Raw genomic sequence first — 6,651 nt, forward strand, 5'->3', positions numbered from 1 at the left:
AATTTGTCATCAAGACATGCTTCCAAACAAACATATTGAATAATTTAGACCCCTTGACTATCTAGGTAAAATCAATTAAAATATCTTGTTTGTTTTCTTCTGTTGTTTATAAATGAATTAACTTCATGTTTAGACAAAACATCGTTTAGATCAGGACGTTCATGTAGATCAAACTGAATTTGACATTAACTTATGTATGAGACCGACATTGAAGTTCAATTATTGATTTACACTGATTTTAACTATACGTTGTATTTGGCTGTAACTTGGTAATTAATCAATGGATTATGTTCATACTTGGACAAAACCTTTTGGACAAGACAATATCAACGGTGGAACTGACCTTGACCTTGAGCTTAAATAACATTGACCGAGGTCAAATATTTAAATTTCGATTAAGTTGTCATAATTGTATTATTTATGTACGGATGTGATTTATACTTTGACAAAACAACACTTGTGACCAAACGGTCATGTTGAATAACTTTGTTATGACCGTGACCTCTAAATGATCTTGACCGTCAAATTATTGAATTCTGTTTATATTTTTTTAACTCTGTCTTTTCTATATTTAAAATGATTTATACTTGGACAAGACAGTCCTATTTAATTAAAAATATGTTTAGATTTATTTAAACATTTATGTGTTTGCTTTTAGAAAAAGTAAAAATGTCGGGCGTTGCCCCCGCCCGGCGGTGGCTCTTGTTAATTATAGCAAATTTCATGTCAATTAATTCATTACACAGTCTTAAAATAATTACTTTTCCTGTAAAAACGCCATTTGTTTCATCATTAATCTTTCACAGGTCTAATTGAATAATTAGATAATTGAAAATATCATAATAAAGCAACAAGTTTACACAGATAAAAGAGAAAGTTACGATGTTTAACAGACAAACAGTGATTTGTCATTTTTCTGATATTGACATCAAATATGCAGTACAGATTAGAAAACAAGGTTGCTTTGGACTGCTTTTGGACAAATATGGTCTAGGTCGTTGCGATTTCATGGTACCTGAAACGATTAAGTCAATGAACTTATATTGGATTCGATGCCAAGTAAGAATACATGTACAGGGAAATTAAAGAATCATTAAATAATCAACCATTAGAGTTACTGTTAACAAATACATAGTGATTGTTAAACTTCCATAAGTAAACTTTTATCATGTGAACGGAAATGAAATTGGAACAAATCCAAATAAAGCAAATTTCATGATATAAACCCCTGCCTTTACGTGACGTAATCTCTTTGTCTTGTCATGATCACATGGTTCTTCTTAGATGTCAAATAGGACATATTAAAATTGTTATGCCCCCGGAGGGCGGCATTTCAAAATCGCACCGTCTGTCTGTCTTTCCGTTCGTCCTTCTCCGTGTCACCACTTCATTTCGTGTCCGAACTGTATCTTTGTCATACATCGAGGGATTTTGAAATAGCTTGGCACAAATGTCTACCACATCAAGAAGACGTGCCGCCGCTAAGTCCCGGACTGTAACTTTGTCATGCATCAAAGGATTTTAAAATAACTTGGCATGAATGTCTACTACATCAAGACAACTTGTCTGGTCCAAGATCCATGTCCCTTTCCTCCAATGTCAAGGTCTCACTTATAATTTGAAGGATGTACACATTCATGGCCGGATCGTAACTTTGTTGTTCATTAAAGGATTTTTAAAAAAAAAAACTTGGCACAAGTTTCTACCACATCCAGGCAATGTGTTGCGAGTTAGGCCCATATCACTACCTAAAAAGTCAAGGTCACACTTAGAGTTAAGGTAAACTGTGGCTATGTCATGCATGGAAAGATTTTAAATTACTTGGCACAAAAGTCAAACACACAATTGTGATGTGTTTCATTTAAGACTGATGTCCATTATTCATGGTCAAGGTCACACTTACAGTTTTAAGGTTTCACATTCTCACACATTTGTGTCTGGACTGTAACTTTTTAGGCACGTAAGGATTTTTATGAACAACATTCAGCAAAGAAAACAACGTTTTTGTTTCCCTTAAAGTTTTGACATGGAAATAAACAACAAAATAACACCATTGTTATTTCGTATTACTTCTAATGGAGCAACATATCATGCTTTAAAAGGTGAATATTTATGTCATAAATAAGAACATTTGGTTGGCATTTTTTAGAGACATTTTTGTTTGAACCTGTTATAAAATAAGCAAATGCCGTCATAAAAATGATGCAAAAGACCAATATATAATTCAAGTAAAATTGTTCATTCTGTGACAATGTTCAGGTGGAATTGTAATGACTAAATCATATGAAACAGTTCTGACATAGTTCATTTTTATTTATATTGGATATACATTGTTCAGGTGAGCCTTGAAATACAATCATACAAACGTAACATTGAACTCGACAATAATGGCGATATATATGTAGCACCAATGTGTGTTCGAATCCGATGGTCCGGTATTGCTGTGTCGTGTTGGGGTTGCGTCATTGGAATTCGCCCTTCATTGTTGATCTTGTTTTTCATATTTTATTTCCTCTCAGTTGTCGATCAATGTTTTGGAATTAGTTCTTGTATTTAACTGTTTTCTTTTACTCGCAATACAATAAACACAATATGAATATAACAGTCGTATGAATTCCTAGTTTAAAGGGAAACACAGGCAAAATTTTCATTTTTCAGTTGTGAATTTTTCATTCATTATTCTGTAAAATGTCCTCAAAATGAATACACTAGGAAGTCACTGGAACAAAACTTTTTTCCTTATAAAGAATAAAATGGTTGTTTCCTAGAACATTAAGATTTCACAATAGTTCTCATAGTGAACTCGTTAAAGAATAACTTAGACTTGTTTTAATCATACAATATCAACAATATATGTTATTGTTATTAACTTCCAGGGTTGGTTTATATCACATGACTAGTTTTAAAACTACTCGGCGTCTAAATTTCGTTCAACAGATATGGATATATTTAAGCTTCAAACATGTGTCAAACCCAAAATATATAGAATTTATACAGAATTCTATGCTGGGACTTTACAAAATGTCATTTTAGCGTGGTTTACAAAATGTCATTTTAGTGTGGTTTTAGTACAAAAGATCATTTTTAAATTTTGTCATTAATTTGCCTTTGAGTTTCCCTTTAAGAGAAAATTTAACAGTGAACATAGAATACCGGACAAAATCAACTCGTACACTACCATTTTAACAGGCAATGCGAAAAATAAAAAAATTGCATTCTTTATAAATATAAATGCATATAAAATAACATGTTCATTTCTGGTATAGTCAAATAAAATGCTGTTTTATCATTAACACTGTAGGTGTTCTAGAATGTCAAATAATAAATTCAGCGTTTAGACCACAAGTATGAAATACGATCAGTAGAAAACAATTAAACGAAATAAATTAATGTTCAGTTTCATGCAAAGTAACAAATTAAATATGTTTATGGCTATATTGAGAATTTGTTTGTGAAAATGTCATAAAATATCGAATATTTGAATGTAGATTCGTCAAATTAAAATTAAGGAGGCAAATAACCTTGAAACAAAATTTGTTTTATATATATATACATGCAGTATATATATGTCAGTTTAGAGGTTGCATATTGTGACTATTGTGATTTATATGTGACAATAATGCGCTATTTATTTATGTTGGCCGGCGATACAAAACATTACGCACAATTTCCTGGGCAAATGCCATCATCACCGTTAGCCTCAACGTGTGCCACGCTGAAGTTAATAATCGCATAATTTGAAGGTAAAAAGGCAGCGTGTTTAGATTTAATAAATTCAAGTGATACCAAATCCCTAATTGTCGCTCAGAATATTTTTCCAGAACTGCGAGTATATGACTAAAATGATGCAACTATTAAGAATTCTCCAGAGAGAACAGTCTTGTTTTCAAAAGAAAAACAAATCAAAACAACATTTTTAAGTAATTTACTACTTAGTGGATTACTGTGTTTAAACAATTCACTGTTCAGAGAATAATTAATGCAGTTACCACCAACTTAAGTTTTGTTGTATTAGTTCCTTTAAAATAGTTTTAAATTAAGATAATCGAGTTGGAACTGCGGGGGTAAAACACAAATTGACAGATATTCTTAAGTTTTAAAACACTTTGGTTTTAATCTTTGTCGGTCTATTCTTTTTCATCACAATATTTTTACATTTTAGAACATAGTTAGTTTTATTTGTTTCATGCACGGTAATTTAAAGTTCAGAACAAATGCCACCAGTCATGCAATTTGTATGAATGAAATCATCTTTATAAGTTTTCCTTAATCTGAATGCTGTGCTTGAGCATCCCCGTGGTCATGACTTTTATTTTTAACATTTTTATTTAAAGTTTATAAGGTAAGTTCCAGAGTTTCCACAGAGTACACGTATCTAAGGATATACACTTTGCATACATATTTTCTATAGGAACAGTTTTAATAACAAAAAGCAAAAACTATAGTCTATAGTAAAAAATAACTTAATCTTAATACATTTTTTTAAGATGTCGAAGTATTCAATCGTCTACTTAATTGTACTATTATGAAGTTTATTCACCCACAAATTGGGTGCTATATATGTTTATTTGTATGGAAACGCAATATAAAGTATACAAATGTGTTTGTATATTGTGGAACGTTTGAACTATTCTGCCTGTTTTTGTTTATTAAACCGGTGTAAAGTTGTATTTTCGGTAGCTTGAATTTTCCTGAGCCTACAACATTTTCAATTTTGTTATGAGGATGTTATATTTTCGATCCTTGAAGATCGTTCAGCACGACATAATTGTTGTGTATACATGTAATCTGGTATATTTAGTTTCTTCTATTTGGCCTTTTTCAACTTGGATGGTTCCAGTTTTTCTACATGAATACTGTCTAATCACCCTTAGGATATGTTGCCTGCTTTTTAAATTGTCTTTTGACGTATTATCTGTGATATGCAGGCTTCATAACCTCGGATCCCCTTTCAAAATTCCATTTTATTTAGTTCCGCCCATTGTTTTCTCGTTTAGGGCACACGCATTTTTTTTAACTTGGGGACCATACGCCGCTTTTCATGGAATGACACTACTGTGTCACATTGAAGGTTCCATGATAACCGCCGTATGAACACATCTGCGGATGTTTCTAAATTCAAAATTTCACCATTTTCGTGTTTAAATGTTGAATTCTGCTTAATCCGGTGCTAGGGGGCGTGGACGGTAACTTTCACTTTCAAGTACCGTCCATGAACAGGCTAAATCAAACCGAGCCTGCAACATTTTCAATTTTGCCGTGTTAGGCTTTCTTTAGGGATTCTGTTTTTCTCTATTTTTCCATTACCATCCATAAACAGGTGAAAAAAATAGAGAAGAAATTCCAACACGGCAACATTTTACAATTTTCCTGTCCATAACTGAGTGAATGTGTATACATTTTTTGGAAAATCGTTACTGACAAGAATCTAAGCCGGGGGCATTTCATTTTAACAACACATTTTTGTTTCTTTCTATTTTCTCCCTGTATATTTCTGAAATATTGCTTACGTGTTTTCACAAAAAAAAATTCGAATTGTTTGTGACTTACAGGCTCATTGGCCCGGGTGTATATAGTATTACATGTATTTTTATTTGAGGTTGATGAATTAAAATACTTTTCATGTGAATTCATTTGAACTTAGAATATGACGATAACAAAAAAGGTTGTCCGCTTCAGAAACAGAGAGATATAAAATAAACATGTGCGCATATATTTTTTCAAATATGTTGCCTTATTAAATAGGTCAAACAACTTCTTTGTTTAAAATGACGGATTGAACTATAAATGTTTATCGGTTTAATTTAATTAAATACACAGTAGTCGGTATAAAATCATGGTTGTGACATATCATTTTGACAAGTCTAAAACAAACAGATTCTTTATCAAAATTTACACAAATGGCAGACGTATCTTTGGTTAACTTTCAATATTTCTGGGTTTAATGTTCAAGGTTGACATAAACATTTTCATGTAGAAGCTCACACAGAGTAAATGAATAAAATTTAGAAATGTACCACGGTGGCCATTAAGTTATATTTGTAGATAATATAAACTCTCACAGGGAAATTATTTTGTTTCATTTGCATAATTTACTTAACAGTCGAAACGCGCTAAGAAGTGTTACATAACAGTTTCCACATTCAGATATTTACAGCCTAATGTTTATATTTGAGCTTTTAGCAAAAACATACCGTAAGCTGTTACTTATTGGTAAATCACACATTTAGTATATTTTGAATAAAATACTTCAAATCACGCAAATTATTTCTAGTCGTTATAGAAAGGTATATATTGTTGTTATATAAGAAAACGTAATAATTATTGTATATATAAAAGTTGTATTGACATAACCAAATAATTTTCGTGCTGTCTTTATAGACAATGAATTTATTTTAGTTCGATTGTGTAGGAAGCTATAAGGTGAGATCTGTTCCTGTAACCAAACAGTACCGAGCAATGAATGTAAAGTTTCTTGTCCAAGGAAACAACGGATTGCCCCTAACGGGGTTTGGTCCCACGCGGTTTCAGACCCGTAGATTTCTAGTCCGACGCTTTAATTTCTCCGCAATGCCGTCACAATCTTGTACAGCCTCAACAACTTTGATCACCCAAACAATTAAGGTATTCTTAACATACACAAAGGTAAAT

Source organism: Ruditapes philippinarum, unplaced genomic scaffold (assembly GCF_026571515.1).
Source record: "Ruditapes philippinarum isolate M1 unplaced genomic scaffold, ASM2657151v2 ctg1822_1_1_1_1, whole genome shotgun sequence".
NCBI lineage: Eukaryota > Metazoa > Mollusca > Bivalvia > Venerida > Veneridae > Ruditapes > Ruditapes philippinarum.